The sequence below is a fragment of the Rhinatrema bivittatum genome, chromosome 4, assembly GCF_901001135.1.
Source record: "Rhinatrema bivittatum chromosome 4, aRhiBiv1.1, whole genome shotgun sequence".
Taxonomy (NCBI): Eukaryota; Metazoa; Chordata; class Amphibia; order Gymnophiona; family Rhinatrematidae; genus Rhinatrema; species Rhinatrema bivittatum.
Window position 1 is genome coordinate 115,528,609 of NC_042618.1, and position 24,630 is coordinate 115,553,238.

The 24,630-nt window shown below is 47.6% G+C and overlaps 1 protein-coding gene across 7 annotated transcripts in view; it reads right to left on the reverse strand.

Moving 5' to 3' along the window:
* The window catches only part of RGS6 (regulator of G protein signaling 6), an 831,317-nt gene that overhangs the window by 109,953 nt on the left and 696,734 nt on the right, over positions 1 to 24,630 (reverse strand). The gene's annotated exons all lie outside the window — the stretch shown is intronic.

Genomic DNA, 24,630 nt, shown 5'->3' on the forward strand with positions numbered 1-24,630 from the left:
CCCTGGAAGAGGAGGAGTCAGGGTGGCACCAAGGCTGATGCCGCGAAGACTTCACCGACAGCGAAAGGTACGCTGCGTTTTCGCTGCCAGTTTCCGCCGAATAACTACACCTTTTATGGTGTAGTTATTTGGCGAGATGCCGGCAGCAATTGTACCGTGGATGAGCGAACGCTGCTGGCTATCACAGGACCACCACCCCCATTTCACCCCCCGCCCCCCATTACCGCCGAATTCACTATACCTTGCGGCATTAGTAAATCCAGCCCTCAGTCCTTAGTGGAATACAGAATTTGATGCGAGAGGTAACAGTGTTGGAGCCACTTGGCAATAGTGATCATGACATGATCAAATTAGACTTAACAACTGGAAGAAGAACACTAAAGAAATCTACTGCAACAGCATGTAACTTTCAAAAGGTTGACTATGATAAAATGAGGAAAATGTTAGGAAAAAACTGAAAGGAGCAGCTGCAAAGGTTAAGAGTTTACATCAGCATGGTCCTTGTTTAAAAATCCAGTGAAAAATTACGAGGAGAAATAAAAAAAACTAAGATACAAAAATTTAATCGTGATGAACGGGATTACACTAAAGCTTATGTATATCCTTGAATGGTTGATGATAAAAATAAAACAGAGGGACGGAAGGTTACCTTTGATTCGAATAGCGACGATTTCTCTGGTGATGAAATTCAGTCGAAATATAAACAGAGACGTAGATATAACAATTCTTCTGGTGATGAAATAGAACCAAGATTGAGAGGTGATCCTGAACCACGTACACAAGATCAACATTTTTTAGGATCTCGGGGGTGGTCAGGTCGCCGACCATATCGAGGCAGAGCATGGACAGACGAGACTGCACACAATTTCAGACAAACTCGGTCTCAAACCTACCGGAATGCCTAATTTTGAATCTCTCTAAAGTCAATCTTTCTCCAGCACAAATAAGGGTTTTGAATAAAGGTCTCACTTTTGTGCCAACTACAAAAGCCAAATTGTTTGATTTGGAAGTAGCTCTTTTCAAGTTTGTCAGAAAATTATATATAAAACACGTTTTTGTTGATCAATCTGAAAATATTGATATTTCAGTATTAAAAAATCCTTCTACTTGGAGTCCACCAGGCCCGTTGGACCCTATCATTTTTACATTCCACCAACTTGTTTTGAGTCAATTACATCAACAATTTACTGACAACAACCAATTCTGTAATCTAACATCAGAAGAATTCTTAGCAATACAGGTATTGTGGAATAATTATGATTTAATTATAAAACCCGCGGATAAAGGCAGGAAAATTGTTTTGATGGACAGAACTCAATATTCAAGTGAGGTACATCGCCAATTGTCTAACAGGGAATTTTATTACCCCTTACAGGAAGATCCTACGATGTCTTTATTGAAAGAAATTGAAGAACTAGTGCAAGAAGGCGAGAAATTAGGTTTTTTGACATCTAAAGAAAAAAATGTTTTGATTAAAAAACATTCTGTGGTCCCCATTTTTTTTATCTTTTACCTAAGATTCATAAAGATATACAAAATCCACCTGGCAGACCTATTGTTTCCAGCAGAGATTCTTTATTAGAACCCCTATCAAAATTTGTCGATTTTTTTTGGCTCCCTTTGTACCAAAGTTACCTTCCTTCATTAGGGATTCACAAAAAATGTTGGGATTACTACCTGATAATCCCCTTTTCCTTAGTGTAGACAGATGGACTCAGAACAAATGGGATAGTATCCGCGTGCTAGCAGTTGGAGACGGATCTGACGTCAGTACGGGGGCGTATATATCCCCACAGGAAGCGTAGCTATTCAGTAATCTTCCTTGCAAAAGCTGTTATAGATGTGTGTACTGACGCTCAGTTAAAAAGTGAAACAGGATTCCCCTGACCGATTGATAGTAGCTGGAGACCGCCAGCATGCCCAACCGGAAGGCGTGGACACCTGGTAGAGTGTACGCTCTTATGGAAACAGATGACATGGCTTACCTTGAATCGGTGATACCCATGTACGCAGGCAGCTGGGCGGGATGCTGAGTCCATCTTTCTACACTAAGGAAAAGGGGATTATCAGGTAGTAATCCCAACATTTCTTGGCGTGTAGCCAGATGGACTCAGAACAAATGGGATGTACAAAAGCTTTACTCCCAGCCTGGGCGGGAGGCTGCCTGAGGCCCATGTAGTACCGCCCTCACAAATGCCGAGTCCTCCCTGGCCTGGACATCCAGGCGATAGAACCTGGAGAAGGTATGGAGGGAGAACCACGTCGCCACTTTACAGATTTCCGCAGGCGATAGCATCCTGGATTCTGCCCAAGATGCTGCTTGTGCTCTGGTAGAATGAGCCTTGACTTGTAGAGGCGGAGACTTCCCGGCCTCTAATTACGCTGCTCTGACAACTTCTTTAATCCAGCGGGCGATGGTGGGCCGCGAGGCCGCTGCACCTAGCTTCTTCCCGCTGTACAGGACGAACAGATGGTCCGTCTTTCGTAGGTCTTGTGTAAGTTCCAAATATCTGGGCAGCAATCTGCCAATGTCGAGATGGCGTAATAAACGCCCTTCTTCAGGTTTCTTCAGACCCGCCTTGGTAGACAAGGATATGGTTTGATTAAGATGAAACAGTGAAACCACTTTAGGTAGAAAGGAGGGAACCGTACGAAGATGGATAGCCTCTGGAGTGATTCTGAGAAAGGGATCACGGCAGGACAATGCTTGTAGCTCTGAGATGCGGCGGGCTGAACATACAGCCAGCAAGAATACCATCTTCAAGGTGAGAGAATGAAGAGACAGGCCCCGAAGGGGTCTGAAGGTGGAACCCGCGAGGAAATCCAAAACAAGGTTGAGGTTCCACAAAGGTACAAGCCACTTCAGTGGCGGACGAATATGCTTGACTCCCTGCAGGAAGCGAGAAACATCTGGGTGCTTGGCGATGGTCTTGCCATCCCTCCTGGGACCATAGCAAGACAGCACAGCCACCTGAACCTTGATGGAGCTGAGGGAGAGACCCTTCTGAAGTCCATCCTGCAGGAAATCCAACACAATAGGGATTGTGGTTGCATGTGGATTGGTGCCGTGAGTGTCGCACCATGCTTCAAATACTCTCCAGATCCGGATGTATGTGAGGGATGTGGAAAACTTGCGAGCTCGGAGGAGGGTATCAATCACGGGCTCCGAGTAACCCCTCTTCTTCAATCTAGCCCTCTCAAGGGCCATACCGTAAGAGAGAATTGAGCCGGATCCTCGTGAAGAATGGGACCTTGATGTAGAAGGTCCCGGAGAGGAGGCAGGGGAAGGGGCTCCCCTGCCAGTAGTCTTCTCATGTCCGCGTACCAGGGCCTTCTTGGCCAGTCTGGCGCCACTAGAAGGACTAGGCCCCGGTGTCTCTGAATCTTGCGGATGACAGCGCCTAGCAGAGGCCACGGAGGAAAGGCGTACAGTAGGGTCCCTGGAGGCCATGGCTGAACCAGGGCATCGATTCCGTGTGAGCACGGGTCGCGCTTGCGGCTGAAGTACCTGGGTACTTGAGCATTGGACTTGTCCGCCAGTAAATCCATGTCCGGAATCCCCCAATGATCCACAATCATCTGGAAGGCCGTGGGTGAGAGCTGCCACTCTCCCGGATTTAGGCTTTCCCTGCTGAGGAAGTCTGCTGTGGTATTGTCCTTCCCGGGAATGTGGACGGCGGAGATGTCCTGAAGATTCACCTCTGCCCAAGTCATCTGAGGGGCGATCTCCAGAGATACCTGTCGGCTTCTGGTTCCGCCCTGATGGTTGATGTATGCCACCATGGTAGCGTTGTCGGACATCACTCTGACTGCTCTGTTCTTCAGTCTGTGAGCAAATCGAAGTCATGCCAATCGGACAGCCCGGGCCTCTAGACGGTTGATGTTCCACGCCGACTCTTCTCTGTTCCACCGCCCTTGTGCGGTGAGTTCTTCGCAGTGTGCGCCCCAGCCGCTCAGGCTGGCATCCGTGGTGAGCAAGATCCACGTGGGTGAGGACATCTTCGACCCCCTGCTCATGTGGTTGGACTGCAACCACCACCGTAACTGGGTCCGCACTCTGGCTGGTAGAGGTAGGTGCGTGGAGTAGGTCCGTAGACGGGGGCTCCAGCGAGAGAGCAGGGCGTATTGTAGAGGTCTCATATGGGCCCTCGCCCAAGGTACCACTTCCAGGGTGGATGCCATGAGACCAAGAACCTGCAGATAATCCCAGGCTGTGGGTCGACTGGCTCCTATCAAATACTGGATATGCTGCTGAAGTTTCAACATTCTCTTGGTTGTGAGACAGACCGTGTCTGCCCAGGTGTCGAACTGTACTCCCAGGTATTCCAGTGACTGGGAAGGCTGTAGGCAGCTCTTGCTGAGGTTGATAACCCAGCCCAGGCTTTCCAGAAGGGCTATCACTCTGTCGGTGGCCCGAAGGCTCTCCTCTCGAGACTTCACCCTGATCAGCCAGTCGTCTAGGTAGGGATGGACCAGAATTCCTTCCCGCCTGAGTGCCGCCGCTACTACTACTACCACCTTGGTGAATGTCCGTGGCGACGTCGCCAACCCAAAGGGCAGAGCCCGAAACTGGAAGTGGCGGCCTAGAACCTTGAAGCGTAGGTAGCGCTGATGATCCCGATGGATCGGGATATGCAGGTATGCCTCTGACAGGTCTAATGCCGTGAGGAATTCTCTTGGCTGTACTGCGGCCCTGACGGAGCGTAGAGTTTCCATGCGAAACCTCGGGACCCGTAAGTATTGATTGACTGACTTGAGGTCCAGGAAAGGCCGAAAGGTACCCCCTTTCTTGGGTACCATGAAATAAATGGAATAATGTCCAGAATTCACTTCCCAGGCAGGTACTGGGATGATGGCTTTCAAGGACAGGAGCCTCGCCAGGGTAGCTGCCAATGCTGCCTTCTTGTGTATGGGACACGAAGATTCCACAAACCTGTCCGGAGGGAGATGATGAAAGTCCAGATAATATCCCTCCCGGATAACGGCGAGAACCCACTGGTCCGATGTAATCTCGACCCATCTGGGGTAGAAGAGGGTCAACCTGCCCCCTATGGCTCCATCCCCCAGATGAATCGGCGGATTCTCATTGGGAGGTGCGGCCGGGACCCGAGCCCGGGCCCGCTCCCCTCTTGCGCTGCTTGGTCCGAAAGGACTGATTCCTGGCCAGAGGACGTGGTGCTTGGTAGCGACCCCTGTAAGGAACGAAATGCTGGGAACTCCTGCCCCTGGAGGGCCTTGGAAAGGCACGCTGGCCCCTTCGGAACCGATCTTCCGGCAATCTGGGCACTGGAGAGGCGCCCTATGCACTGGCCAGTTTATCCAGGTCGCTGCCAAATAGAAAAGAGCCCTTGAAGGGCAATCTGGTGAGGCGTGTTTTAGAAGGCGCATCAGCCGACCATCTTCGGATCCAGAGCTGCCTCCTGGCGGCTACGGAGGATGAAATCCCTTTAGCTGTTGTCCGGACCAGGTCAGATGCCGCATCTGTAAGGAACGAAAGAGCGGACTCCATGTCCGCCGCTGGAGCGTTGTTTCTAACCTGTGACAAACAGGCACGCGTCACCACCGTGCAGCAGGTGGTGATCCGTAAAGATAAAGCTGCCACCTCAAAGGCCTGACGCAGAATGGCGTCCAGTCGTCGGTCATGCGGCTCCCTGAGGGCCGTCCCCCCTTCAACCGGAATGGTAGTGCGCTTGACCACAGCGCTAATCAAGGCGTCCACCTGAGGGCACGCCAGCAGGTCCTGGATAGCCGGTGCCAATGGGTACATGCTCTTCAGAGCCCGACCCCCTTTGAAGGCAGCCACTGGTGCCGCCCATTCTAAATCGATCAGTTGTTGCGCCGCCTGTAAGAATGGAAAATGGCGGGCCGTAGGACGAAGACCTTCCAGCAGGGGGTTCTGCGCAGAGGGTACCGAAGCGCTGGGACCTGTAATATCCAATTCTGCCAGACACTGAGACACCAGGTCGGAGAGATCCTCCTTAGGGAAGAACCGCCTCATGGTTCGATATGGCTCAGTCCCTGGAGGGAGGTCCCCCTCGTCCGGGAGTTCGGACTCGTCCTGTGAGACCTCCTGGTCTGACTGATCCGGACTATCCATCGGTGGGAAGTCCCGCTCGCGATAAGGTCGTGATGGTCCAGGAACCGGATCGGCAGGAGCTGCTACCGCAGCAGCCGCCGCAGGCGCAGCCACCGCAGGAACCACAGGAACAGCAGGAACCGCAGGGCCTGGATGGGCAGCCGTTTGCATCTTTTTGTACAAAAGCATGAATTCCCTTAAAGAGATCCACCCAGGAAATGGAAGCAGCCTCCACCGAAACCAAGCCAAGGAGGAGGAAAGCCGCGCCTATTACGGGCGCGGAGTACCTGAGCAAGGCCCCACAATGGCGTCCTCCACAGCGTGCCACGCCGCCGATCCTCTGCGCTTTGGAGACTCGTAGGAAGAGATGTACTCCTTACCAGCTTCGGCGCTTCCCGGCTGGAACACAAGCGGTCTCCGGCTGCGGGGGAAGGGAGCACCTCACCACCGCAATTGAGGATATGCACCCGCTACCTCGTCCACGCTGGGACCGAGGGCCTCGTATGCTACACCCGAACGTCGTCCGGGGGCTGTGTCACTGCCGCGCTTCGGCAGGACCGAGGACTTTCACCGCAGGGGGAGCATGGCAATCACCCCGGGAGCTCGCTGTGGGAGGAACCCTTGGGTATCTACCGCAGGAGCGCGGGGCTCTAAGTCGAATAGACAGGAAAAACGAAGTAGAATCTAGAATGATAAGGAAAGAGAAAAATTAAAGTAGTCTTGGAAAGCTCGCTCAACTAGCGTGCAGGCACTCCAAACTGCTTTGGAGACGGAAATTACTGAATAGCTACGCTTCCTGTGGGGATATATACGCCCCCGTGCTGACGTCAGATCCGTCTCCAACTGCTAGCACGCGGATACTATCCCATTTGTTCTGAGTCCATCTGGCTACACGCCAGGAAATGATTTGTTTTTTGGAAAGTATTCATTATGACACTAGTGGTTTACATTTAGTGACCTTAGATGTTGAGTCTTTATATACATCGATTCCACAAAATGAAATGATGGAGATTGCTATGATATATTTTGAATCCAGAATTCATCCACAACGCATCCCTTCAGAATTTTTATAATCTTTACTATACATTGCATTGACAAAAAATTATTTTGCATATGAAAAAATGTTTTTCCAACAGATTTGTGGCACCGCAATGGGTGCCACAATGGCTCCAGACTTAGCCAATCTCTATATGGGTTTTTTTTGAGAAGAAATGGATTAATGATACTCAGCCTTTTTTTCTAAATATTTTTGCATGGAGGAGATATATAGATGATATCTTGATTGTATGGCGAGGGACCCAACAAGAATTTAATGATTTTTTGATTTGGCTAAATTTACGTAACACCAGCCTTCATTTTACAGCTAATTTTCAAACAGATAGTATTACTTTTTTGGACATCACTATCATGAAGACAGCGGATGGATTCAAAACTTCTGTCTATCGTAAACCAGTGAGTAGTAACACCTTTTTACATTTCAGTAGTGCTCACCCACGGAGCCTAAAAGAAAATTTACCCACTGGACAATTTTTTAGAATTCGACGCCTCTGTTCATCTCAAGAACATTATCAATATCAGGCAACGATTTTAAGTGAGCGATTTTTGAAGAGAGGATATCCAAGACGGTGTATAAAATGAGCGTTTCTTCGAGCCAAACACACAAACAGGGAGTGGTTGTTCTTACCGAAAGAAAAAACAACAGATGATTTGCTTACATGTGTGGTGCCTTTTTCTCTTATGGCATCAACATTCAAAAAATTGATTCATCGCAATTGACATATGTTACAGTTTCACGATGAATTTGAGTCGAGACCGAGATTTACATATACGAGAGGATCAAGCCTAAAGGATCAGCTGGTACATTCTGACTCTACGATCTATTCATCTGGACAACGTGCTGGCTCACACACAGCCTGTGGAGCGTGTTCAGTTTGTACAAATATGCTTGTGACTTCCTATATTCAATTTAAAAATCCACCAGCTATAGAGATGTGAATCGTGTGATCGATCGTCTTAACGATCGATTTCGGCTGGGAGGGGGAGGGAATCGGATCGTCGCAGTTTGGGTTTTTTAAATATCGTGTAAATTGTGTAAATCGAAAACCGGCACACTAAAACATCCCTAAAACCCACCCCGACCCTTTAAAATAAATCCCCCACCCTCCCGAACCCCCCCAAAATGCCTTAAATTACCTGGGGTCCAGTGGGGGGGCCCGGTGTGATCTTCCACTCTCGGGCACACTAAAACAACCCTAAAACCCACCCGACCCTTTAAAATAAATCCCCCACCCTCCCGAACCCCCCCCAAAATGCCTTAAATTACCTGGGGTCCAGAGGAAGGGTCCCGGTGTGATCTTTTACTCTCGGACCTCCGGTGCGTTGTAGAAACCATTTTGTTTTTTTGTCCCCCGACGTCAGGAGCATAGGAGATCGCTCCCGGACCCCCGCTGGACCCCCAGGGACTTTTGGCCAGCTTGGGGGGGGGGCCTCCTGACCCCCACAAGACTTGCCAAAAGTCCAGCGGGGGTCCGGGAACGACTTCCTGCACACGAATCGTTTTTCCGTACGGAAAATGGCGCCGGCCATACGGTGGCCAAAAGTCCCTGGGGGTCCAGTGGGGGTCCGGGAGCGATCTCCTACGCTCCTGCCGCAAATCGGTTTTCCGTACGGAAAAACGATTCGTGTGCAGGAAGTCATTCCCGGACCCCTGCTGGACTTTTGGCAAGTCTTGTGGGGGTCAGGAGGCCCCCCCAAGCTGGCCAAAAGTCCCTGGGGATCCAGCGGGGGTCCGGGAGTGATCTCCTACGCTCCTGCCGCGAATTGTTTTTCCGTACGGAAAAACGATTCGCGTGCAGGAAGTCATTCCCGGACCCCCGCTGGACTTTTGGCAAGTCTTGTGGGGGTCAGGAGGCCCCCCCAAGCTGGCCAAAAGTCCCTGGGGGTCCAGCGGGGGTCCGGGAGCGATCTCCTACGCTCCTGACGTCGGGGGACAAAAAACAAAATGGCGCCGGCGCTACCTTTGACCTGTCATATGACAAGGCAAAGGTAGCGCCGGCACCATTTCTACAACGCACCGGAGGCCCATGAGTAAAAGATCACACCGGGACCCTCCCTCTGGACCCCAGGTAATTTAAGGCATTTTTGGGGGGTTCGGGAGGGTGGGGGATTTATTTTAAAGGGTCGGGGTGGGTTTTAGGGTTGTTTTAGTGTGCCGGTTTTCCCGCCCTCCCCCCCCCACTGGACCCCAGGTAATTTAAGGCATTTTGGGGGGGTTCGGGAGGGTGGGGGATTTATTTTAAAGGGTCGGGGTGGGTTTTAGGGATGTTTTAGGTTGCCGGTTTTTGATTTACACGATTTACACGATATTTAAAAAACCCAAACTGCGACGATCCGATTCCCTCCCCCTCCCAGCTGAAATCGATCGTTAAGACGATCGATCACATGATTCACATCTCTAGTGTGTATAGGGGGGTGCGGTAGCTGGTGCTTGCCTTGCAACGTCACACAGGCGTTGGGATACTCCTATTACAGAGTCCTTTTTTTCTGTCACTGTTCTCATTTAGCACCTATCCATAACTGATATCATGCACAGTTCACATAGAAGTTGCCAAACCAGCCCCCTTTTTTATCACTTCCTCTGTGCTGTGTAGATGCCCATTTGAACAATACCTTTTCAAAGCTAGATGTGGTGCGCCTATATCTGCCTACAAAGGGAGGGGCCACCGTTTCCTAAACACTGTAAGAGCTTCACTTCTTATAGTAACCAAACGTTCAGTTCTATTAAGCTTTGAACTTGGTGACTCTTGCTACACAGTGTCAGTGTGGAGTTTCCATCTTAAAATTACAGCACTTTCCACCTAAAATCATGTGTGGACATTTAATTTTTCTGCACATTTGCCTGATTGATTTGCTTGTTTGCGTGCAGTAGTGCTCCGCTGCTCCCTCTCTGTTTTTTGGATTATTTCCATTTCATGAACAGCACATTCGGTGTACACCAGTATATTAATAGATTGAAATAGCATCATTACACATCATTGCATCTTATCCTTTAGGCACAATCATGATTACAACTAAGAATACAGAAAGAGGAAGTGGCACCCCAAAAGCTATAGTAGTGCTTTAAAGTAACAGCTACATGCAGCACTACTATGTGCTCTCAAAACAAAGGCCCCAGACAGGCCATGTTGAAAGAGTTCACTCAAAGAGGAAAGCCTAAGGGCCACGGAAGCAAAGTTCTGCATGAAGGCAGCAGGAGTACGACCCAGCAGCATGGAGGCAGCACTTGCAGGAGATAAGAAGAGAGGACATCCAGCAGCATGGAGGCAGCACTTGCAGGAGATAAGAAGAGAGGACATCCAGCAGCATGGAGGCAGCACTTGCAAAAGATGAGAAGAGAAGACATCCAGCAGCATGGAGGCAGCACTTGCAAAAGATGAGAAGAGAAGACATCCAGCAGCATGGAGGCAGCACTTGCAAAAGATGAGAAGAGAGGACATCCAGCAGCATGGAGGCAGCACTTGCAAAAGATGAGAAGAGAAGACATCCAGCAGCATGGAGGCAGCACTTGCAAAAGATGAGAAGAGAAGACATCCAGCAGCATGGAGGCAGCACTTGCAAAAGATGAGAAGAGAGGACATCCAGCAGCATGGAGGCAGCACTTGCAAAAGATGAGAAGAGAGGACATCCAGCAGCATGGAGGCAGCACTTGCAAAAGATGAGAAGAGAAGACATCCAGCAGCATGGAGGCAGCACTTGCAAAAGATGAGAAGAGAGGACATCCAGCAGCATGGAGGCAGCACTTGCAAAAGATGAGAAGAGAGGACATCCAGCAGCATGGAGGCAACACTTGCAAAAGATGAGAAGAGAAGACATCCAGCAGCATGGAGGCAGCACTTGCAAAAGATGAGAAGAGAAGACATCCAGCAGCAGGGAGGCAGCACTTGCAAAAGATGAGAAGAGAAGACATCCAGCAGCATGGAGGCAGCACTTGCAAAAGATGAGAAGAGAAGACATCCAAGCAGCATGGAGGCAGCACTTGCAAAAGATGAGAAGAGAAGACATCCAGCAGCATGGAGGCAGCACTTGCAAAAGATGAGAAGAGAAGACATCCAGCAGCATGGAGGCAGCACTTGCAGGAGATGAGAAGAGAAGACATCCAGCAGCATGGAGGCAGCACTTGCAGGAGATGAGAAGAGAAGACATCCAGCAGCATGGAGGCAGCACTTGCAAAAGATGAGAAGAGAGGACATCCAGCAGCATGGAGGCAGCACTTGCAGGAGATGAGAAGAGAAGACATCCAGCAGCATGGAGGCAGCACTTGCAAAAGATGAGAAGAGAGGACATCCAGCAGCATGGAGGCAGCACTTGCAGGAGATAAGAAGAGAGGACATCCAGCAGCATGGAGGCAGCACTTGCAGGAGATGAGAAGAGAAGACATCCAGCAGCATGGAGGCAGCACTTGCAGGAGATGAGAAGAGAAGACATCCAGCAGCATGGAGGCAGCACTTGCAAAAGATGAGAAGAGAGGACATCCAGCAGCATGGAGGCAGCACTTGCAGGAGATAAGAAGAGAGGACATCCAGCAGCATGGAGGCAGCACTTGCAGGAGATGAGAAGAGAGGACATCCAGCAGCATGGAGGCAGCACTTGCAAAAGATGAGAAGAGAAGACATCCAGCAGCATGGAGGCAGCACTTGCAAAAGATGAGAAGAGAAGACATCCAGCAGCATGGAGGCAGCACTTGCAAAAGATGAGAAGAGAAGACATCCAGCAGCATGGAGGCAGCACTTGCAGGAGATGAGAAGAGAAGACATCCAGCAGCATGGAGGCAGCACTTGCAGGAGATAAGAAGAGAGGACATCCAGCAGCATGGAGGCAGCACTTGCAAAAGATGAGACGAGAAGACATCCAGCAGCATGGAGGCAGCACTTGCAAAAGATGAGAAGAGAGGACATCCAGCAGCATGGAGGCAGCACTTGCAAAAGATGAGAAGAGAAGACATCCAGCAGCATGGAGGCAGCACTTGCAAAAGATGAGAAGAGAAGACATCCAGCAGCATGGAGGCAGCACTTGCAAAAGATGAGAAGAGAAGACATCCAGCAGCATGGAGGCAGCACTTGCAAAAGATGAGAAGAGAAGACATCCAGCAGCATGGAGGCAGCACTTGCAGGAGATGAGAAGAGAAGACATCCAGCAGCATGGAGGCAGCACTTGCAGGAGATGAGAAGAGAAGACATCCAGCAGCATGGAGGCAGCACTTGCAAAAGATGAGAAGAGAGGACATCCAGCAGCATGGAGGCAGCACTTGCAGGAGATAAGAAGAGAGGACATCCAGCAGCATGGAGGCAGCACTTGCAGGAGATGAGAAGAGAGGACATCCAGCAGCATGGAGGCAGCACTTGCAGGAGATGAGAAGAGGGGACATCCAGCAGCATGGAGGCAGCACTTGCAAAAGATGAGAAGAGAAGACATCCAGCAGCATGGAGGCAGCACTTGCAAAAGATGAGAAGAGAAGACATCCAGCAGCATGGAGGCAGCACTTGCAGGAGATGAGAAGAGAGGACATCCAGCAGCATGGAGGCAGCACTTGCAGGAGATAAGAAGAGAGGACATCCAGCAGCATGGAGGCAGCACTTGCAGGAGATAAGAAGAGAGGACATCCAGCAGCATGGAGGCAGCACTTGCAGGAGATGAGAAGAGAGGACATCCAGCAGCATGGAGGCAGCACTTGCAGGAGATGAGAAGAGAGGACATCCAGCAGCATGGAGGCAGCACTTGCAGGAGATGAGAAGAGAGGACATCCAGCAGCATGGAGGCAGCACTTGCAGGAGATGAGAAGAGAGGACATCCAGCAGCATGGAGGCAGCACTTGCAAAAGATGAGAAGAGAAGACATCCAGCAGCATGGAGGCAGCACTTGCAGGAGATAAGAAGAGAAGACACCCAGCAGCATGGAGGCAGCACTTGCAGGAGATAAGAAGAGAAGACACCCAGCAGCATGGAGGCAACACTTGCAGGAGATAAGAAGAGAGGACATCCAGCAGCATGGAGGCAGCACTTGCAGGAGATAAGAAGAGAGGACATCCAGCAGCATGGAGGCAGCACTTGCAGGAGATGAGAAGAGAAGACACCCAGCAGCATGGAGGCAGCACTTGCAGGAGATGAGAAGAGAAGACACCCAGTAGCATGGAGCAGGAGATGGGACATGCTGACAAGAGCCAGCAGCTACAAAGTGACTGTAGGCTACTTAAAGTTGGGTGTAATAGGGGCAGAGCCTGAAGAACTGTTTCTTAGTTAGTGTGCTGCATGAAAATGCTTCAGAGAACACCATCCATTGTGCGTAGTGGCACAGCAACTCTGCAGTGAGGACACGCTGAGCAGGTTTCTTCCATCTAGACGGCACGGCAACTCTGTGAAGAGGCCGGCTCAGTCTTCTTGGAAAGTTTGTCTTTTTACCCTTACTGGTCAGTTTCTCAATTCTTTCAAGGCCCCTTGCCACGCCATGGCTTCCCACTTGGTGGAGGGGGGGGGGGTGTTCATATCTTTTTGGGGCTACCTGTGCAGCATCTTGAATCTCCAGGACTGCTGCGGGGTGTCGATTCTAGGGATGGAGCTGAGGACTCCGAGGCTGTTCGGGTATGCGGTGAAGAATTTGCATGAGCACGTTTAGGTTGCTGATGGCAGCAACAACAGTGTCAGCATTTTGTGTGCTGGCAGCCATACTTTGTAGCAGGATCCTGTTCTGCTGGTCCACTGATCTTCTCAGGACCCGTATGTCTCTCCGCAGTACTGCAGTTCACCTGCAGACATGCTTACTGCAGGTGCCGGTGTTGGTGCCAGTATCAGTGCTGCTGGCGGTATCTGTGATGGTGGTGGTGGTGTCCATGAAGGTGGCGGTGTCCATGATGGTGCTGAAGGCACTGGTGGTGCCTGAGTACGCAAGATGGGCATAGGTGGGCTTGTGCCCACCACGTGGCCTGGTACTGGTGAGTCCACTGGCTGGTGTGGTGTGCTGGCTCCTGGTAGATGCTGGTCTGAAGGATGCCAGTCCAGATTGCCTTCCTCCATTAATGTGGCCAGATCAAGAGAGATCTCAAGTGGGCTTCTTGATGCTAGATGTTGGAGCAAGAACACTGGTTGTGATTTCTATGCCTGCTGCTTCTCCTCCTCCTCCTCACTCCACTGCATCTCAGCATCCATCTGTAAGGGCCTCTGTAGCATCCCAGCTGGTCCCTGGGGCTTCCCAGTTTCGGTCCTGGGCATTCCTGGCTGGGACCGGCAGCTTGCTGCTCAAGACCTGTGGAAACAAAGAGAAGAAACAAAAAAGAAGACATAAGTACATATGCCAGCAAGTATAATTTTTGGATTTGGCTTGAGAGGTGCACTTTGCTTCTTTGCATAATGACAACTTATGCCAAATAATGAGTGCACCCGTTACTGCCTGCCTATTTAGGAGTGAGGTGAACTTACCGGCTGCAGCTCACTTCGTGTCCAGCTGCTCGGCCATGCCCTTGAACACTTCTGGTCCCAGCCTCTCCATTAGTTGCTCCTCCATCTCTGTGAGCTGTATTGGACAGGGTGCTCCTCTTCTTGTCATCTGACAGTATTTCGCTCTCGCTGCCACCTTGGCTTTGAGTTGGGCCTTAATGTCCCTGTATCAATAGGCAACCTGCTCTGCACTTCTTCCAATGCCACTTCACCTGGTAATGGACTGGGCGATATTTCTCCATATCTGCTCCTTTGCTGCCTTGGAGGTCTTGATCACCCGGTTGCCAAATAAATGGGGATAATTGTGGAGGACCCCTGCAATGATCAGGGTGTTCTCCTGCATGCTGAACTTAATGGTCCTGATACAAGCACGTGGTGCTGGCTGGCTGTCTGAAGGGGGTGGCACTTCCTCTTCCAGAGAAGTGTCCTCCCTTTCTTCACTCGCCATCCTGCTCCCCTCTCCTTCCCTTCTGTCCCCTCCCTGCTCTTGCCCTACAGCCTTCCTTCCCCTCTGCCTATCCCTATACCTGTCCTACTCCTCCCCCCAAACTCGCCTGACTAACCCCTTCCATCTCCTGCACCCTCCTATCACTTCCCTTCTGCCTCTCTCTATTTCCTGCGCCTGTCCCTACTCTTACTCCTACTTTAACTCCTGCCCCTAGCACTCCTGCCCTCATCCTTCATCCTCCTCTCCTCCCTCCTCTCCTCTCTTCCCATGCCTCTAACGCTCCATCCTCTCCTGAACCTCAAAGCAAATCCTTCACACACACACCTCCTCAATGCACACACACGCAGCTCCTCACCACCTCCACTCCTCCAGACAAAAACACTGACAGACAAACAGGACAAACTGACAAAAACTTTCACTCTAACAAAGATGACAAAAGTCCAAGGTAAATGGAAACAGATGAGAAAGATAACAAGACAACGCACTCGGAAAATCGCTATCTAGAACCTCCAACTACCACCAATACACTCACCAACTCTCCTCTGATCAAACTCCTGACACACCCTCAAACAGGCACGTGCAGAAAGCCAGTTTTTATAGTGGGGGGAAAATATTGCACTGTGGGACGCGATGACACAATGCCTCGTGTGATAACGTAACAAAGCGTGCATTATTTACCTATGTGATGTGGCAGGCTGGCAATTTGAATATACACGCACCTTTTCCTTTATCACATGTGTTATTCGCATGATGAACAAAGCATTTTGATGAGTCTAGGCAAAAGGCACTTATATTTAGCCACTCTGCAGAGGAAAACTTTCACTCTAATGAAGCTAGCTGGCTAACTGCTTGTTTAGCTGGGTAGATTGTTTTTAAAATTGACCCAAGTGTCTAGTACTGATTAGTATTTTCTAATAACAATCCACTTATTTTTTCAACTACATGCTAATTAATGTCCATCCCAATGTAATTTGGTAATGTTTTGTAGTATTAGTTATTCTTATTCAGGATAATTTTATAACAACCCATGTAGGGCTGAAGTTTGCATATAGGAAGGACCCGCAGACTTCAGACTAAATTTTCAAAGCAGACTTGCACACATAAGTCCTCTTTGAAAAGTAGCAGGTGTACATGGAACCCTGCAGCTTGGGAGCAGATGTAAGTGTGTACACAATACACATACATTTCTGTGGATACTTTTGAAAGTTGAAAGAGTGCATGTAAATGTTTGCCTGTCCCAATCTCGCTGCCCAGAACACCTCTTTCAAGTACGCATAAAAGTACCTGCAAAATAATTTCCTCTCATGCTTTTACAGGCATGATCCCCAGGGCAATTTTCAAAAAGCTCATTTACATGCATAAAATCATGTTTTATATGCCCAAATACTTTTGAAAATCAGGCCCATTAAGAAAATCACTGAGCCAGAATGTATTGAAACTAGAGTTAAAGTAGGGGGTATGCAACTCTGTATTTTTTAGGGCCAAAAATTGACCTGTTTATGGGGAATCAAAACATGCAAATTATTCTTTCTTGAAGCAAATGGATGCACATATGTATCAGAGTGTCACAAACTCATGTGTTATGCAGTCCTTAAGTGTTGGATTCCTACCTATTGCTATTCAGAGAACCTTATACCATTCCATTCCAAATATCATCTGATTTGTTCTTTTGTCTCATGGCGAGCAAGTCAATAGAAAATTGGTCTAAGCATCAGATACAGATACATTTTTTTTCATAACACACATAACATATGTTGGGCACATTTAATTGCAAAGAAAAATGGCTGAATTAGAAGAATTTTGAAGCTGATTAGCAATTAATCCATTGTCAAGGCAGCAACCTGTTGCTGCTTGATTTACATCTAATGAGGGTATTACTGTTCATCTATTTCAAACTTCAACTATTCTTCTGTATATGGATACAAAATAGGAGAAATCCCTTAGCTGAATGAAATGTAGGGCCAGATGTTACCTTCCACTGGATTCTTCTACAAAAGAGCCATTTAATTTCAAGTCAGGCCAATTGTTTAGAACTTCCATCAGTAAAGGTGTTTCGACACCCGTAGTTTCAGAATAGAACTTTTTCGGCAGCTGCCTATAAGCTGTAGAATAGCTTATCTACAGAATTAAGATCGGCAAGGGATTTATTAGCAGTTAGAAAAAAATTAAAGACCTAGTTATTTCAGGAAGGTGTGAAAGGGTTTTGATGGGTGGTGGGAAAGGTGGTTGGAACTTGAATGGGGAGTTGCTTAACTTGTGTTGACAATGATATGTGTAAGGGGTGCTGCAAGCTTGGTCTGGTTTATTACATTTGGGTTTTGCTTTTAATACTTATTTGTAATAGAATATAATTATTGTTTATTGATATTTTGTTCAATGCTTTGGGTGATTTTAAATCTGGAAGGTGGTTTATAAATGACTCAAAATAAATATTCTATAATATGAAATTTAAAATAACTAAACCAGTTCTCTGAAACCACAACCAACTCTTTCTACAAGGTCATATGCCTAAAGGTTTTATTAACTCTAACTAGCATATTTAGTGGCAGAGAGTATTTGCAAGTAGGTATTCTGTATTATTGATTGACACCAGTAGCAAATAGGTATGTGTTTTATGTATTGCCTGGTGCTCTGTCAAATATAAGGATACCAGTTTAGGTGATTATTTAGAGGATTCCTCATGGATGCCATAAATAGTTTGATTGTTGCCCATTTTATGGATTTGATAGTGATTGCTTACTTTTATGACTTTGCATATTCTTCATTCAGTGTGTTTTATTATTGTTCTACATTACTACACTGCTTCTGTGACAATTTACTCTGTGCTTTTAAGATAGAATTTCTGTGCCCTCTGGTGGTCAACTAGACATAGGGAAGATAATTTTCAAAGGGACTTCTGCAGGTAAATTAATGTTTTATCTACAGAAATGGCCTTTGTTAGTATATGATGCCAAAAAAAAAATACCAAATTGGTCCATCCATTCTGTCCATTTATGAGTCTTTCACTTTGGATAGATGAGCATATAAATTCCCATACGAAACCCAACACCAGTTCCCCACACCCCATTTCTTTTACCTGAACGCCCGATCCCTTTCTTACCACTGACCTCCATGTTAGTCCCAAGCATGCCCAGAATTTAACATGCTGCCCTCCATCACTTTCATTGTAGGCTATTTCAGGCATTGCCATTTTCTTCTATGATTCTTACTAGATCAACACTAAATCCAACATTTAAGTCTAATAATCCACACAACTACCAAAGCTAGTGAAGCCATTGTCTAAAACATCCAGCCTCCCCATGCTCATTGAGATCTGTTTTTTAATCATAGTCATTCCTTGCAGGTCATTTGAATGCCTTCTTGGAAGCCTGATGTAACCATATCACCACTGTTAGGCTCATAAATGCCACTCTGTGCAGCTTAATCCAGTGCCTTCTTGGAAGCCCGATGCAGTCATACCACTGCATGCAAGTTACCCGTTGGCTACTCCCATGGTCTGTGGTGCCACTAAGTCATGTTTCTGTTATCCCTTCAATTTTGCTATCCCTTCAATCTTGCAAGTGTTTAATCCCATACCCTTAACTGATTTAGCTTCCACCAACCTGGTTATTCCAGGCATCCATCAACTTTTCTGTGAAAAAAATCCTTAGAGCATCATATCATGACCCCTAGTTCTACAGCTTCCTTTATATTGAAAAAGGTTTCCTTATTGTGCATTAACACCTTGGAATCTCTATCATATACCTTTTGTCTTTCCTTCCAGGGTAGATATATTTAGTTCTTAAGACCCCTTTTTTCTGACGTACCCTGCTTTGAACACAATCTCTGGAAAAGTAGGTAATAATTTATATAAATAAAAATTGAATAAATCAATCTCATAAGGTTTTTGATGCAGACCAGCCGCACCATTTTGGTTGTCTTTCTCTTAAACCCCCTCTAGCCCTTTCTATATTCACATGAAGGTATGGCTTTGAAAACTGAGCATGATATTCTAGCTGAGATCTCCTTAATGACCTGTATGGAGGTATTTGTGTTAAGGTGTGGGGAATTCATCCATGCTAAGTAGTCCTTGAACTTTGGCCTGTTAGTGCAGGGGACTTTGAACATGGGCCTTTTACCATTTGCATAGGTTTTTTTTTATTGCATTAGGTTAGTGATTAGGCATCTAATTACAATTTTATGAGGCCAAAGAAAAAGTAATTTCAAAGCCATTACCACTGCTAAAACAGTGCTTTACTCACAGAAATGGGCTTTTACAAAATTGCCTGCCCGATATGTGGGTAAAAGTATGCACATAGGGCCTCTATGCGCGTACTTTTACCTGTAATGGGCAGAGACATTTCTGAGGAGTTTATACTTTTGTACATTTTTAAAAGTATGCAAGTATTTTTTCTCAAAAATCAATGCACACAAGTTAACAGGTGTAAATGTGTGCAGGTAGTTTTGGTGGGCAATTTTCAAAGGGAAGGTGTGCAATTGTCTTTAAATCTAGACGGGCTGTTACAAAATTTCCCTTTTACCCCTAGATTTTTAAAAATGCTATAAATATAGCAGAAATAGTGCCCGCAATACAAAAATGGGTGTGGTTAGGCTAATTCCCAAACTTCTGCATCACGTAGGGAATTTCTGCAATGTGTGTTACTTTACCGCAACATGTGATACCGTACCGTGAAGCGTGATGCATCAGCACATCATGTGGTATTAGCTTCAGCTTGCGTTATTTTATGCAATTTGCACTATTTTTTTGTTTATATATACCAGCATCCTGCAGCTGCCTCTTTGAGGGTGTGTCAAGAGTTTGGAAAGACAGGAGGTAGGTAGGTATTATTGGTGGATAGTTGGAGTTTATTGTAGCAATTACTAGGTGAGTTGTTTTATCTTGTGTTTTCTGTTTCCCTTTTCCTTGGTCTCTTTTGTCTTTTGGTGTGTGTGAAATTTTTTCTAGGTTGTCACATTTGTCTGTGTGTCTTTTTCTAAGGAGGAGTGAGGAGAAGCGGTGGTGGTGTAGGGAAGTGAGCAGGACTGGAGGATTGCGGAGGAGTGATGGTTGTGGTGAAGAGGCAAGAGAAGGAGTGGTGCTAGTGGTGAGGAGGAGTGAGAAGGAGTGATGGTAGTGGTGAGGAGGCGTGAGGTGGTTGTGGTGAGGAGGATGGAGTGAGAGAAGCATGGGGAGAGAGGAGAGCAGAGGTGTGAGGAGAGGAGGAAGGAGGGCACAGAGAAGGAAGGAGGATGAGGGCAGGAATGCTAGGGGAAAGAGGAGTAGGAATAGAGGTAGGCAGGTGAGAAATGAAAGGAGAAGGTAGGAGGGGGAAGGGGATAGACAGGCGAGGATGAATGGAGGAGGATAGCAGGCTAGGGATACAGAGAAAGAGCAGAGGGGAAGGGAGTTTGTAGGGCAGGAGCAGGAGTGAGGGGAGGAAGGGAGGGGAGACAGGAGTGAGCGTGAGGAAAGGAAGGACATCTCTCTGGAAGTGGCAGTGGCAGCCGGCAGCAGGACGCCCTCGTCTGAGGGCTCTCAAGTTCAGCATCCAGGACAATGAACTGATTATTGCTGGGGTCCTGGAGCATTACCCAGTGCTTTTTGGAATCCATGCTGCGCAGGACCTCCAAGACATCCAAGGGCCAGATCTGGTACACCATTGTCCAGGCAATCTCATGGCGGAGAGGTATCCAGTGCAATGCAGAGGAGGTGGCCCACGGCTACCCAGACATCAAGACCCAATTAAAGATGAAGGTGTGCAGCCACAACAAGTACTTCTGGCAGAGCGGCAGAGGAGCACCTTGCCCAATAATACTCACGCCCATGGAGGAGCGCCTCAACCAGTGGCTGCGTCCGACATGTTTGAGGGATGGCTTAGCAGCTAGACACCACACGAGCCAGAGCCGGTAAGTTCATCTGACCTGTAAATGGCAAGACTGCTTCAGTTGTGCACATCATTTGGCATAAGATGCTCACATTCATTGAGATACAAAGTGCGCATGTCATGCCAAATGTTCCATGTGTGTACCTCTTGGCTTTGGTACTTATGTTTTCTTCTTTGTTTCCACAGTTCTCACCCAGGACTCTGCCAGTCCCAGCCATCAAGCCCCAGGGACCAGTGGCACAGCTGGTCTATTACATGGTCCCTTGCATATGAATGCCTGCACCCAGTTTAGTGAGGAGGAGGAGGATCATCATCATCATTATCAGCAACAGCAGCACAGCCCACTCCTGGAAGTTCTGGGCTCAGCCAACCCACTTGATGTCAATTTGAATATTTTGGCTTTAATGGAGGAACTCAGCCTGCAATGGCCACATCAGCAGCACAAGGCAGCAGGCACTGAGCCGGACCAGTCCACCAGCCTCATCATGTCCCTTCTGGAAGCCGAACCTGCATCTCACCACATTACAAGCACTGCACTGGCACTGGCCACAGCACCAGCTCTGGCACCAGCACTGCCATCAGCCCTGTCATCACCACAGGCCTCCATGCATGAGCAGCTGGACCAGCTGGAAAGGAGCCATCGTGTTCAGCTACACCACATACAGGCAGAACTAGTGCACCTGAGGAGGGCTGTCGACGGGCAAACCCAGGCCCTGCATGCCTAGATGGCAGTGCAAACACAGGTTCTCACAACAGTGGCAACATCAATAAATAACCTCACTGCTGTCATGACAGAGATTTTACAACAAATGCCAGAGCCTGCCCATGTGCCTTCCCCAGCATCACAAGTCTCAACACAGTGTAACAGTCCCCGGCCTGAGAGATGACCCAGGGGTAGGCCCCCCAAAGACATTCCACCCCCAAGTGGCAAGCCACAGCATGGCAAAGGGCCATGAAGACCCCAAACAGCTAGCTTCTAATGGTGAAAAACCAGACTTGTTGGACAAGCCTGGCCAGGTCTCTGTACAGAGTTCCTGTGCCAACTAGATGGAAGAAGTCTGCTGGGCTCATCCTGACTACAGAGGTCCTGTGCTCACTTAATGATGGATATGGTTTACTGTGTGCTACTGTTGATCTCCAGGAAACTTCTAATGCCTTCATCGATGCTCTGCCCATACTCCTACTGTGTCTTCTCCTGAGGCTGCCGCCTCCATGCTGCTGTGTCTTCTCTTGGGGCTCCTGTGCCCATGCTGTGTCTTCTCCCGGTACTCGGCCTTCATGCTGCACTCTTCTGCTGGTGCCTTGCCCTCCATGCTGCGCTCTTCTCTTGGTCCTTGGCCTTCGTGCTGTGCTCTTTGGTCCTGGTCCTGTTGCCTTCTTGCTGAACTCTGCTGCCTTGGCCCTTAGGCTGGCCCCCTTTAAGTGCACTCTTTCTACATGGCCTGTCTGGGCTCTTCACTTGAAATCTGCTGCCTCGGCCCTTAGGCTGTCCCCCTTTGAATGCACTTTTTTCTACATGGACTATCTGGAGTCTTCTTCTTGCCATCACATAGTTATGCTGCAATCAGCTCTAACATTAGAGCTGACTGTAGCTATTGAGAGTGCCACTTCCGCTTTCTATGTTTTTTGCTGTAATCATGATTGTGCAAAAAGGATAAAATGCTATGCCTGTATATGTAATGATGCCTTTTCTAACAATGTATGTACAGGTCTACATGCAATCTGCTGTTCAGTTCATTTACAATATCATGTGTTAAGAACATAAGAATATAAGAAAATGCCATACTGGGTCAGACCAAGGGTCCATCAAGCCCAGCATCCTGTTTCCAACAGTGGCCAATCCAGGCCATAAGAACCTGGAAAGTACCCAAAACCTAAGTCTATTCCATGTTACCATTGCTAATGGCAGTGGCTATTCTCTAAGTGAACTTAATAGCAGGTAATGGACTTCTCCTCCAAGAACTTATCCAATTGTTTTTTAAACACAGCTATACTAACTGCACTAACCACATCCTCTGGCAAAAAATTCCAGAGTTTAATTGTGCGTTGAGTAAAAAAGAACTTTCTCCGATTAGTTTTAAATGTGCTCCATGCTAACTTCATGGAGTGCCCCCTAGTCTTTCTACTATCCGAAAGAGTAAATAACCGATGTGTTATTTGCTATCTTGTCCTTGCAGAATGTGATTGCCAAAGACATTGACTTGCTTTGAATTTGTTGACTAGATTTGTTCACTAATAAACTGGTCACAGGTTTAAAAAATTGACTTTCTGGTTGTGTCTTTTCATTGTGTGGTTTTAGTCTTAAGGGTTCACTAGGTCCAAAGTTTGGTCTACACATGACCTTGCACATTCCAACTAGCCACTCATCTGGCAGGCAAGACCATATGGCCTAGGCCATATACCTGAAAGCTCAATGTATGCTCCCAAGGAAGACAGCAAGAGCTAAACACGAAGTTCCTTACTGTGGAGCTTCACTATTGACTCCTGTTGCCTTCTTCAGGCAGCATACTCTTAGGTAAATCTTGGGTACATGTGCCTGTATGTGAGATGGCCATTAGCTAGCTAGTATTCAGCTCCATATGCTGTCTGGTATAATAGATGTTGATATGCTTGACTAGAGGAGCAGTAGCTAGGTCTTCACTCTGTGAGGGTCCAATGGGTTGATTAGCTATGCACTAGTCATAGTGCAGCCTAAACAAACCATTGGCCTCTTCCATTGTGAAGATATATCACCTCTGACCAAACAATGGCCCTTCTCTCTGGCTCTGGCACTGAATGCTTTCATGACGTCACTCTATTGTCAGAGATCTATTTGAAAAGTAACAGCAAGCTGAAATGTGCAAGCTGCAGGTGGCAGGATCAGAGAGTACATGTAAAGCTTGTGTGGTGTTAAGGGGAAATTATAGTCATCATCACACAAGACTTTATCATAGGCCCCCTTACTTGTGTCCTTAGTGCAACAAAAAATGCTATGTAGACCCAACCCTTTTTAGGTTTCACACCACGACAAATATGTCATTGACTTGCAGGATGCTGGAACAGGGTATCAGGTGCTACATGACAACTGAGGACAAAGTGAGGGAGTTGCATCATTTAGTCAATGGCCACAGCTCAAGAGCTTACAGTTTAGAGGGCTGCTACTTGGAACCAGGCAGACTTCCACAGACTGGCTGCCACCCCTGTACTGGCCTGGCTTGTGGATCTGTATAATAGCTGTTAGCTAGAGCAAACAGAGGCTAACACTGCATGTCACTTACCCAGATGCACACTGCCTCACATATCTGTTGGGTACTAACTGCAGCATTTCATGCACTTACACATGGCCAATGCATATGTTTCTAGACTGTTTGTTAACAAACATCTTTGAGGTCTGTGGCATCCTGGTCCTTAACTGCTAATGAGGAAGTTTGAGTCCTTACTTGGCACATAACATCATCTACACCTGAATGCATAAAAGACATCTGTCAGAAGTATATATAGTTGACACAACTAATTGCACCACACACTCAAGGCACGCTGTAAATCTCAAATCAACCTCACATTAAACAACATCAAAGCCTTATATTAAATAAACATAGACAAACTTTACACCTCAACAGCCAAAAATGCTGCAGGGAAACACTATCATCACAGGGAATATATCATATAAAGTCCAAACAATTTTTTGTATTTTTTTGTTGTAAATAAAATCTTTCAATTTTCTTTTATGTCAAAGAAGTACTTAACTTATGTGAGTGAGAAATGCAGTATTTGTGA